Raw genomic sequence first — 13,227 nt, 5'->3', positions numbered from 1 at the left:
GTCATTGTCAAATGTTTTATAGAGTGGGTTTGCAATTGTAATTATTTTGATATCAAAAGTTTCCTAGACTGTGGTTTGTTCATATCACTGTCATGGACAATGTCAAGGGTAAGGGTAAAAATATTATTTAATATCCTAAATGTTCTCTAAAAAATTATGTTTTGACAAAAATAAACTGAATTTTTTAACATTGATTAAATTTTTGAATATTGAAATAATTTGTTAGAATGAAAAAATAATAAGAATAATTTCTTTCTTCGCTTATCCTATTTTATCTAAAGGAATAAAAAAAATCGTTTAATTTATTTTTGGAATCGAATGATTTTTAAAGAGACCGGTATTGATTACTTACGCAAAAGTTGTTATTACGGAACACAGCAAGGAGTTTCAGGCCAGGAGTAAAATAAGTTAAGACGATTGGGGATTTGGGGCTGTCGAAGAGGTAATGGCGAGAGTAAAGATCAGTTAATATAAGACTTAGTATATTCTATAGGTATAGGGTGTAGGTATTGGATAAACGACATGCTGTAAAAGTATAAGAGTATGAGAGAGAAAGATGGTAAATAAGCTGTGGCGAAGTGGAATGCCTTTAAATTCGGTAATAATGAAAGTCAGTGATGTGTATGATTGAAAACGTGGGGAGGCAATGGAATGGCTTAAAGGGTCGTCGTTACTAGCCAAGGGAGAACCTCGATTTGAATTGAAGGCTCGTCCTTTTTTGATGACACCTAAAATAGTTAACATTACTCCATATGTGTTCTACATACTCTCTTTTGTGTTGCTATTTTAGCATTCGAGGGGTGAATCAGATTATGGAATACACAATTCATCTACCAATTATGATTAAAATTAAAATCACGATTAATTATTCAGGCTTGGCATATATTTAAATAAATTTATAAAAACCTTAATGCTGGAAATAAATTGGTCAATAATATAAATTATCGAAATCCAGTAATTTGTCGGTAATTCGATACACAGCGGAATAAATTATTTAAAAATATATATCAATGTCATTTAATGTTAAATTAACCAGATATTAATACCGTTAATCTCACTATTTTTCAATAAAAACTACATTTCATTTGCATCGCTAAACTAATTAATCACGGTTTACTTTATAACCCAGAATTATATTATATTATATCATTATGACAGACGAGGAGGCATTTATACCATGACAATACACGTAATGAAATCCTCAAAGTTGACGGACTGTTAATGGGATAAAAATCCATAAATAACCTCTTCGCTTCTCTAAATTGACAGGTATCTAAATCATTAAGCTATTATTACCAGTATAAAGACAAATTTTGTTACTGTAAATTATATAAATTCCAGTAAAAATAAACCATTACTTGGTTAGTTCGTCTTCATCAGCGGGTATATTTAGTTGCTGATGATGATGATGATGATGAGCAAAATAAAACAACGAGACGTGAAATCAGGAGTCTGTAAATCTGTACCAGGTTATTATACTTATAGTTATCGAAATAAACTCGCGGTTATAAACGAGTAGTCCCGTTGATTATGTTCTCGTACAACTAAGAAGCCGGTTTCAACAACTATAACGTAACTATTTATTATTTAGCACACTACATTATTACTGAATCCTTATTATTATGAATTATTGAAAATAGCACGGTATTATTAATAGTATGATGCATTTTTGATTTTGATTAATGTTAAATTTAAAACTAAAATTCAAAAATAAATTGAGATTTTATGATTTAAATTTTATCTAAATATTATCATAAATATGGATGCAATTTTAATTCTAATTCTCAACCGTGAGAAAAATAATCATTGACATATTCTCCCACGATTAAAATCAAACCGACAGATAGACCACTGCAGAGATATAATATAATATGATATAAGAGACAGAGATCACTCAAGAGCTTCGGCAACGTTTACGTTCTCTCGTACTATTCAGAGCGATCTCAATCACTGGGAAATATAAATAACAGATAAAAATCCCACCGAGGGTTAAAGCTCTCCCCTGCTACGTAATGTTAGTGTTGGTAGTTTAAGTTGAATAAGTTTGTTTTCTCAACATAACACGGCTGACCCGAAAAATCCACTTGAACCGGCGATGCACGCGGCAGGCAAACATATTACATCACCACCATCTCAAATCCAAATAATAAAACCATTGCGTTAACCGGTTAGGCTCTCAAGTGTAATTTATAAACAGATCTGCCAAGATAAATATCAATTATAACTTTCGAGCAATCTTTAATCTTAAATCTAAAATTAAAAATCATTTTGAGATAAAAATAATTTCAATTTAACTCGCTCAGATTTGATCTTTATCCGAAAATTCGTTCACCGGTGGAGGTACGTGAATAAGGCCAAGCTTTGACAATCGTTTCGCTATGCAAACCGACCGCAAAATCGGCAGTGAATGAAAAAATGACAATGCGAGACACAGATACACGTTTCGAGCTCTTACACGTTTCATTTTGTTTCCCTTTATATTTAGCATTCTAGGGTTTTTTCTCGCGACTTCTGTCTTTCTCTTCCTCGCTCACTCGGCTATTCATTCATGTTAAAAAAAATGAAAATAAAATATAAAAAAAAAAAACAGGTCGGTTTAAAGAGCGCAGTGATGCGTGTTGTGTCCGGACAGGGTGGCTCTGTTGTCTCTCCCCTCAGTCACATTGTGTCGTGTGTATATTTTCCACTCCGTGTAGATTCGTGTATACGTCTATAGTATATAGGATAGGCATAGAATGGTATCTGCCTATATACATGGCGAATTGTTGTATACACTTCTGCTCTATTCAAACTGCAGACGATCCACGCTAAGAGTCACGGAGATACGCTATTACAACAATAAAAACTATAATAATCAAAGTACAAAAAACTAACCATTCTATTCTTTAACAATTGGACGATTCTATTGCTACCTTGATGCACACAGGGTTCCTGAATTATTTTAATCTTCATTACTTAAGTAATGTATTTAAAAAAATTTTTACAAATCAATATTTTTTTAAAATTATTTTACATACTGAAACAACCCTCAGGGAATAAATGTATAAAATATTGATATAAATTTTTTTTTTGATGGGAGAAATTGAAATTTATTTTCAAGCCCACGAATTTTTTCACAATTTATGAAAATAAATTTACTTGGAAAATTTCTTAAATAAATTTGATAAAAAAATCCCTTTTAAATTAATAAAATAAGGATAAAGTAAATGAGCCGATGAAAGATGTGTTTACGGTTATAGCAGTACCGGAAGCAACCGGGTGAATCTCGTTGACAATCTCGATCTTCATTTACACCCTTGGCCTTGCTTCTATTCACCAGTGGAAGAAGCTCTTTCCAACCCGAATAGAACCCGGTACCGGTGTGGGCTGTATACACAAACCACCCTCAGTGCTTCTGCACTTGCTCCCGTGCGCTCCATCTCCATCTCCATCAGCATCTCTATTTCCATCCCTTTCTTCATCTACTTCATCTCTAATACTCGAGAGTATAGTGTAGCTCGGTGCGGTGCTTGAGCGATAAGAATGAAATGCCAGGGTACAATGAAGGTGTCGTTGCAGGAAATTATACAGCAGTTATAAGAGCGTCTCGCTCCGCTCACTGAGCAATTGTCTCTCCTATATACCGTACACCATTTACTATATTCTGGCTTTCGGGTATTGTCTTTACTTGGTACTTTGTCTCTTGGTTCTCGAAACTCGAAGCTGTGAGACGAGTTCACTCATTTACTTCTCTCTCGCGAATACACACACACCACTTGTCTGACACCGCTGGCACAATAAGAGAGATCTAATCGCGGGTAAAGTATTTAATATCTTAAGGTCGCTCCTCCGTTCATACAAGACACGAGCGAGAGCGAGCATAGACACTTTGCTTCTATTTCATCAAACCACGATCTCAGTAAAAAAAGACAAGGAGCGTTATAAGAGGGTGGATCTTCATATTGTTGTGTATCTGCATGACAGTTACGCGAATACGTCTTACTTACGCTTTTTATAATCTATTTGAATGCCTTTGATATAAATGGTTAAGCTCCTTTATTTCGCAGAAATTAATATCCCTAAATAGTTTCAGTAGAGAATTAATTGCTTATCGTTAATGCAAGCATTCATTATCATTTTTGAAAAAAATTTTCTTTTCAGGATATATATGATAATATCAGTAAATTTTTCCGAAGGTGTTATGAAATTAATCATGGTTCGACATCAATACAGATAAATATTGAATAGTGGCTATAGTAGAAAGCAGAGCAGAATATATGAGTATCTACGGTAAATATGAGTAACAATATAAATAAGTAATCGAACACTGAGCAATGAGTAATGAATAATAATGACTTGGACTAGAGTTTTCGTTTTAGCGGTAACTGAGAAAGTACACCCTTAACTTTTGGGGTAGCGTTTCATCCCATTATGTGTCAAATATCGAGGCGGAGTAACTGGATAATTCTTATATTATTTTTCTCCCGACATTTTTCATCTCGAGCATTACGTTATTTTTTTTTTTATCACCTCTCACCTCGGCGTTTTTTCCGTCTCCTTTGTTGCTTTTTGGTCTCGCTTGGTTTAATATCACCCAAACACAGTTTGGTATATCAAGCTAAGTATATAGAAAAGCGGCTTGTCTTGGCTACCCTTACCCTCACCTTGAGGATATGAAATCGAGGCTTAAATATTCCATGGAGTTGTGTGTCGACGGGATACTACTTTCGTTTCGCGACAATGCCATTTCACGTCGTTATAAACCATCGTTACCGCTACCAAAAGTTATTATTGTCATTATTGTTATTATTGTATACTTTATATCGCTGTTATAAGATCATTCCCTTCTTATATAATACAATCTTAACTTTATTAACGGCCTTATAACACAGGAGAGCTCTGGAAGGATGAAAACGTATTTTCTTACTTCTTCATTTTCACCTTCACCTTACACCTAAAAAAAGTTACCATTTTTGCATTATATATTTATTTAGCAATTCAACAACAATTTTTTCTTCTTCATCACATAAAACTTTTTTTTTTTTTCTTTGGCTACATTTTCAAGCGAGTTAATTTTAGATCTAGATGGAGATATATATTGTGTCGCAAGGCATCCTACGAATTCATGAGTTTTCCGCAGCAAGTAATTTCTTTATTTACCTCTACTGTGAGTCTCGTGGGATAGAGAAACAGAGAACGTGAAGACACTTTTACCCTTCCGTTTTTCTGCACCTTATACCTTATACTTATATCAATCTATCTACAGAGTACTTTTGTTTTCTCACTCTCTCTGTTTATCTCAAGAGCCATTCGTTTTTATCACACAACTCCCACGGGACAGTATGGTGGGGATGTCACCTATCTCGACTTGAGACTAAGACTTATTTTTCTCAATGTATATATTTGGTCTTATTTTATTTATTCTTATGCACATATACTATTTGCGCCCCGAGTCCTGCACCACCCACGGGATGTACTGAAGGGTAGCTGTTCCAGAGACAGTAACAGCCCAAGAAAAAAATATACATTTATGCACGCATGTCACACGTGACACCTTGTGATTACGTTATTTCCCACAGACACCCTTTCTGTACTATACGCTCTTTTTTAATATTTTTTCCCTATATTATTTGTAGTTTTTTACCGCGACTCAAGTAGCTAAGTTCATTCGTTATTTAAAGACCTGTCGCAAAAAGGAGTTTCTATTCCTCGCTCTATGTCAGATAATATTTTTCATTTCATTTTTTATTCCTCTGTATCGCAAAAGGGATGAATTTTTTCGTATTTTTATTATATTCCCTATAAATAATAAAAAAAATGAGAACTTGATTTCCATTTCTTGTACAAACTGTAAAAATTATTGACAATCAATACCAGTTTTCTCACGACCTATTTGTTATCCAGAAACGATGTTGGAAATTAAAATCCTTTGGAGTCTTTTATCTAAAGATTTTCTCTCTGTACCTAAAAATATATATGTATAATATACATTAAGAGGGTGGTAAGATCGAAGTCGGGTCCATTAGGAAGCCCCGAGGGCCCACGGAGTGAGTTGTGCAAAGCGAAAGAGACTTTCCCTTATATTACTATCTTAAGAAGTGTCACCGATGATGAATAGTTGGCATGAACAAAAAGAATACGAACCGCTTCCTTCTCTTTCTCTTAGTTACGTTTTTAACCTAAGCCATTTACATCTCAGTATCTGTATACCTTCTTCTTACCAGCATTTCTCGATTCCGAGCATTACCCTTGATACTTTTAAGGTAATATACCACGGTCTCCCCTTCGACTTGCCCCCAACTCTTCACGATATCATCTTAATTAAAAGTTACCAATTCATTTTGCATACTTTTTCACACTACGGCTCCCCGCTTTTTACATTCTTTTGTTTTATTCTGTCACTTAGGAAATGGATAAAGAAAAACGTCAGCCCTCTAAAACACACGATCCAGAAACAGAGAGATAGCCAAGAAATTGCTTACGTTTTCCACCGAGGACGGAGAAATTTAATTTTATCTTGGCTGTTGAAAATTGTTTCATTAGCAGAAACACGACAACATTATCGTTTGCAATTACTGTAATCATACACTGACATTATTTTTCGCGAATCCCTTGCTGATATGTCTAATCAGCGATGAAGATTTTTCTTTCATTCCGTTCTATGCTATTCGGATAGATTTGTAGTTAGTAACAATGCGGGTGAAGGTATCTAGCTTAGTTTCTTCCTTTGCGATTGATCTTGAGTTTAGAACTATGGGTACCCGCACTCAATATCTATTTCACGTATGTATAGTCCATTCTGTATACACTATGTGGTTTCGTACAGTATAGTATAGTACAGAATGGTTCTTCCGATATTGCCCTGATATTAATCAGCATACTGCCGATCGCAATCGATCCTGGCTCGTACATATGCCAGGCAATTATACGGTTCTCTCCGACGACCGGTGTTTATCTGAATTTATAACGAGCATTAACCACCGCGTCTCATTTATATTCACGCTGCTGTCAGCCTCACCAGTCTTTCCAATTTTGTTTTTATTATTTCATCAAAATATACATACATACATATTTATATCATCCACATAGAACCTACATGCCTATATATTCATGTAAAAATCGTGTTCAATCAATTAAACCAGTCTTGTATCTCCCCGTTAACGAAGCTCAAGACCGTGAATAAGTTTGCTACATACTCTTACATTCAAACAAACTCTTGACTCTTGGCCAACACCATACTTATATTTTTTTTTTCGATTGTTTTATTTATTTGATTGCTTTATTTGATTATTGTTTTTAAATGTCGGTAAAAAATTTCTATCAATAGACTACGATTAAAAATTTACATGATTGTTAATCATTAATCATAAAAATTCAATAAAAAAAATATCTATTTTATCAGGCTCGGAAATAATTATATGGATATTGCAAGTTGAAAAGTATCTCGCTCGTAAAACTGATCCCTGTATAATTTTCAATCGTTGGAGGATTTGACGAGCTCGTCATTGAACATCACGTCGGACTTACAGTAACCCTCTTTACACTCCGTCTTATATTGCAAGTGCTGCTGTAAAAGATAAGAGTGGAATGACGAGGTCACAACGACCGGTAAAAGGTGATCTCTTTTGGATAATGCTCGTACTAGTAGAAGTGTAAGAAAGTGTAAGATCCCGCGCATAAGATTTTCTAGGTATAGGGAGAGATAGTACAGTAAAACACGGAAAAAAAGAAGAAAACAAATATAATAGTGAACAAAGAGGGTAGATACTTGCTCGAGAACAGACCGATCTCTGTGAAGGCCGTAAAAAGACAATACCCTCCTCACCCCCTTTCCATTTCCTTCTGAGAGCTCTTTTTATTGAAGAACCTTTACTCGGCTCTTTGAAAGCTATCACGGTACCACCAAGTGTACCTACAGCTGCTTCACCAATTGTCTTAAAAACATTTTCTTACAATCGTTTTTCCATCCTACGCTTTACTTATTCTTATTCTACTCCTATTTCTTCAGTATACTTCTTACTTCAGTCTATTATTGTCTTTCACCGAACGCCCAGGGAAATTCTATTTTTTTTTTTATTTGACGAGGAGTAAAATTTTATTGACTACCGACTTAACTCCGGTTATTACACAGAAAAAAAAATTTCTTGACTGGAGAATTAAATTCTTGGCTCAAGTAAATTTTCGGGTGCCCGAAGGAAGACCGAAGTTGTCTTGGCCGACGTAAAAATTTTTCTTGAAATTCTATTCTTGGTGGAAGTAATTTTTCTTAATTCAAATGATCATAAATACTTGATACAATAAATTTTTATATTGGATCAAGATTTTTAGATACTTTAGGGAAGCAGCGCCACCTACTTCAGCTGAGAAAAAAATTTTCTCACCTTGAGAAAATTTTTCTCTTGAATATTTGATACCCATTTTAGATTATTTTATCACGCAATTATACATATTGAATGAAAGAAAATGCTTCAATATTATTTGATCTTCCCATTTGACATGTTCGTCAATAAAAATATTAATGAAAATTTATTATCGAGATATTTAATTTTTTGGAGCAAGAGAAAAATTTTCTCAAGACAAGAAAATTTACTTCTATCAAGAACTTAATTTTTGGAGCAAGAGAAAAATTTTCTCAAAACAAGAAAATTTTCTTGATTTAAATAAATTGTCTTGGATCAAGATACGTATTTCTTGAAGCAAGAGAATTAATTTTGTTGGGATAAGTGAAATTTCTTGTGTCAAAAAAAAATTTTTTTTTCGCCCAAGAAAATAATTAGCAAAAAAAATATTTTCTTGGTTCAAGTGAACCATTCTTTCTGTGTATGACATTTTATTAAATTAATCTCATCCTCCTCCTCCTCCTCCTCATTGTTATGAATTAAAAATATTCTTGCGATAATTCTGATTCTTATTGACGTTTCCGAATGTCTGCATCCGTTTCCATACTCGATTACCGAATCATCTTCAGAATGAAATAACCAGCTCTTAAAATAACCTTTTTATGGTTATGGTTATCATTATCCTCTCACCACTCACAATCACCACTCTAATCAACCAATCACACAACAGGTCATCATATCTTAAGTAATGATACTTGACCTTTAAAACTTCTTCAGAGCTTCACTATCTTTTTTATTTAATAAACCTCTTAATTGCTCAGGTAAAAGTATTTGCGAAACATCGCTGTTAATGCTAATTTATCTACAGTCATTTTTTAATAAATTTATCGACTCCTGAAGTTTTAAATTGTTTTTTTTTATCTCACAATAGTTATAGCTATCCTGAAGATTAATAATTATTATAATTTTATAATAAGTACATATTTTTAAAATTTAATTAAATCTCTTTTTGAAAAATTTTAAAGGTTTTTTTCATTTTTCTGACACTAAGAATTATATAACACAAAATTTTCTACAACTTTTGAACTAAATAATTTTTCATATCATTTGTTAAAATAGTAAAGCGCTCCAAAGTTGCATCAAAAAAATTATCGTCTGCTGATTTCAATATCATTAAATAAAAACATGTTAAGTAAGCATCTATATTTTTTTCGTGGGAGTCATTGTATCGTCCACCAACCATAAGTTGAATAAACAACCCTAGAACAATAAATAACGATATTAACAACAAGCAAAGTAATAAGACTAAAACTAAGACAGAATAATAAATAATAAGAAGTGATCGAAAATAATGACAAGAGCACGACCTCGATCGACCTCTGTTTGTCACCCAAGATCGATGAGCTCTCGGCGCGTCGTTAAAACCAGAACCTTGGCGTATATCTATACACACTTAATTCTTTTATTTCCTCGTTTCAATCTAGAGTATTACAGTTGATGCAGATTTTCCGAGGTCTCTAATGTATCTCGGAAATTAAAACGATTTAGCCACCCTCGAGGTGTGGCTCTGAGGCCTTACACCCCTCCCGGGAACTGCTCAATATACTCAGCGTTCAACGTTCAGCTCATCGGGGGTCGACGATCGTGTTTTACTTCGGCACGCATCCATTGATTTCATTAGTCGATACTGTTTTCTCTCTTTTTCTCTTTGGTCTATTCGTCGAGTCAGGGTGTGAAGACGTTAAATTGCGAGGGGAGGGACTAAGACTTGCGTCTAATATGCAAGTTGTCTTGTGTTGGTGCTGGGGAAAATAAAAAGCTCGAGGGTAAAGCTCCAGGCAGCAAGATACATTAATGGGCACCATAATGACGTCTAAGACTCTGTCTCTCTGTCTGGGTGAGAAAACTCCAAGTACATTTCAGTACTCACGGTTGTTGATAAAAAAAAACACATTATTCACGCAATACCGCGATAATTACGTCGGTTCCCGGTGCAAGTGATTGCAAGAATTTGAATAACTTGACGACTTTTATCAGTGAATTTACTTATTTTTCAGACAAATATTTCTTTTAAATTATTCCTTAATGACTGTTTACTGAGTTACTAGTTGGCAAGTAAAGTAAATACAAGGACGGAACTATCATCAAACCTCAGGAGAAATCTCCAGGCAATCATAAGACAAATTGATGTCTCACTCGCGGTCTAATTGACTCAGTAACAGAGTAAATAAAATGATAATTAATAGATATTAACGAAAGTATTTTTAGTAAAACATGGCATTTAAAAGTGCTAAATAAACATTTAATTGGTATCACTTGAAAGTCAGATGCACACAAACACATAACACGTAACAGTCTCAGGATAAATGTATATGCACTGAATCGTAGCTCATAAATAATTCCAGATGAAATTGCCTCAGACTCGTCTGCACCAAGTGCTAATTTAATTAGCGCGAGCTTTCTCGAATCGAGTTAAGCCTTGAATTATCGTTCCACCAGTTTGTAGATTCAAATATCGTATCGGTATCTTATCTTCGGCTTGGCTATAATTTAATTATACTTCCAAGTGCTTGTGCTTGTACTCATACCTATGGCTGATCTCTATATCGTACATCGACTTTTGATTTATATTCCACTCGATCATCGCTACTGTGTCACCAAGTAAATCCACAAAGAGAAGATTTCATCAACAATAAGGTACAAGGTATATTTATATGCAACCAAACCGAACCATCAAGTTGACTGCTATAAAGTGAAGATGCTTTCAATTTTAATTTCCACGGTTCTACGAACTACCGATCTTAAGCTCACTTATCCTGACCCAAATAACCTTAATTAAATTTCCATCGATCAAATTACTTAATTAATGTCCAATACAAGCATCAACTATCAGCTCTTCCAATTAGTCTTCCAATTGTGCTATTTTTTCACTCTCAATTACACGCTCTTATTTTTTTCTATTTTTTTTTTTTTTTATAAAAGAAGCGGAAGAAAACACAGCCAGTAGTTACTCAACGTCAGATCTATCTTAATCCACAAGTACCGGTATTATCAGAATATTGGGTCTTAGTTCCCCGAGTCGTAGACCTCAGCCACATTTTACTTAACGTCCATACACTACCAGCCACTGTCTAATGTATAAGTCGGAGAAAAAAGATAAAATAATAATAATAATAGAAATACGTGATTCGTCGACGGGGTAGCGCTAGAAGACGAAGCACATACGTCAGGCTTGCAGAGTTAATCTGACTCCCCTAACAATGTGCACGCGTCGGAATCTTCTTACATCCCTCGGTTGCTCGCCCTGCGTATATACAAACAATATAAATATAAATACAGATATAGATATTTGGATAAGGACAGGACGATTCGGTGACCGCGTTTATGCTGGTAAGGACCGAAACCATCCTCTTGATTGGTGTGGGTATATATGGATTTTGGATTTGCCACCTCATGTAGCCAACAATCCAAACGCGGATTCACGTAATCTCTTGCTAATAACTGCGATTTATCGTTTCCCTTGTATTTCGTCTCGACTTACCGGATACTTATGGATCAACTGGGTTTTTCTTTGTCCAAAAATGAGACTAGTTCGGGTCGAATCGAAAAATTTAATCTAAAATGTTTTTAAAGTTAAATAATCTTGCTTTGAACCTTCGATAAAAAATTTACACTTTTTTGGAAAATAATTTTATAAAAAAAGTAAAATTAAATTTGATTGTTCGAAGAGTTTCGATTTTTAACATCAATGAAGACAAATTAGATTGAATTTTAAAATTGTAATTTTTGGATATAGTTTTGATAATAAATGTTTCCATTGTTTCAAAAGATAAATAATATTTAGAAAGATGAACATACTTTTGTTGTTTCACCTTTACTTGTATTAAATTAGTCAAAAGTCTAACCAAACAGTTTTGACAATATTGTAGTGTATGAAATCAAGTGCGACGCAAACAGAGATAAGATTGTGACATCCTGGAATTACGGAGAGACAGGTATGGAGAGGAAGTGAACGAGATACTGCGTTATTATTAAGGTGTTTTATAAAAGAAGGCTATTCATTAACTTAAGCTTCGTGAGATATTTCAACATTAGTTAGTGTAGTACAACACTACACACTGGTTGTCATTTGAATTAACCTGGTCTGCTGTTTAACATTTAACAGTGTTATGTGTTTAAGATAACACACGGGTTCCGGTTACAAATATTTGACTGGGTAACTGACTGTCTCAAATGTTTATCCTGTTATATTACTACAGCTCCTCAGTACCTGTGTCACTCTTTTACGGTGTTCGCACGCGCGTTAAACACTTCTCTTTGTTGTTCAACAACCACTTTGCTTGTAAAAAATGTCCCTTTAAATTCACTTCAAGTGTCGAGTTTGCTCACCGGTTTAACATATAATAATATTTGTTGTTAATTATTGGAATATTTATTTCAATAATCATTATAATTAGCTTCCTCATTTTTTTTACGGACGATCCATGCTAGGTTTACTCACGAATTTGAATAGCAAAAAATTCGGTTTCTTTAACGGAAGTCAATGACTTGTGTAGGTAGCCAAAGGTTGAGTTATGTAAACTAAACCAATGTATAAAAGTATATATTTATTTTTTTAACTTTAAAAATTTATAATATCTTGCTTATAATTATGAAAAATTTTTGAAACATCTTTCAATTTTTTTTACATGAAACTCCTAGCAGACAATAGTTTGAGATTTTTTTTTTCGTATTCGAATCAATCTTTTTTGAACAAAAATAAAAAATTGATAAACTTTAATGACTATAATTAGAAGATATAATTGCTGAATAGGAGTAAAATACTTTTGGACTGAGTAGACCTCGCTTGAATGGGTAGCTTATATTTAGTTATCCACGAGCAATAACTTTAGGTCGCGTTTTCACACAT

At 33.9% G+C, this 13,227-nt stretch overlaps 1 protein-coding gene and 1 long non-coding RNA gene across 13 annotated transcripts in view; one reads left to right on the top strand and one right to left on the bottom strand.

The window, feature by feature from the left end:
* LOC123272369 (homeobox protein homothorax) overlaps positions 1–13,227 on the top strand; it is a 295,180-nt gene that overhangs the window by 99,157 nt on the left and 182,796 nt on the right. The window lies entirely within an intron of this gene.
* Positions 1–13,227, bottom strand: part of LOC123272394 — a 150,098-nt gene that overhangs the window by 87,077 nt on the left and 49,794 nt on the right. The window lies entirely within an intron of this gene.

The sequence above is a fragment of the Cotesia glomerata genome, linkage group LG1, assembly GCF_020080835.1.
Source record: "Cotesia glomerata isolate CgM1 linkage group LG1, MPM_Cglom_v2.3, whole genome shotgun sequence".
NCBI lineage: Eukaryota > Metazoa > Arthropoda > Insecta > Hymenoptera > Braconidae > Cotesia > Cotesia glomerata.
Note: the sequence above shows the minus strand (reverse complement) of the source record. Positions and strands in the feature narration are given on the sequence as shown.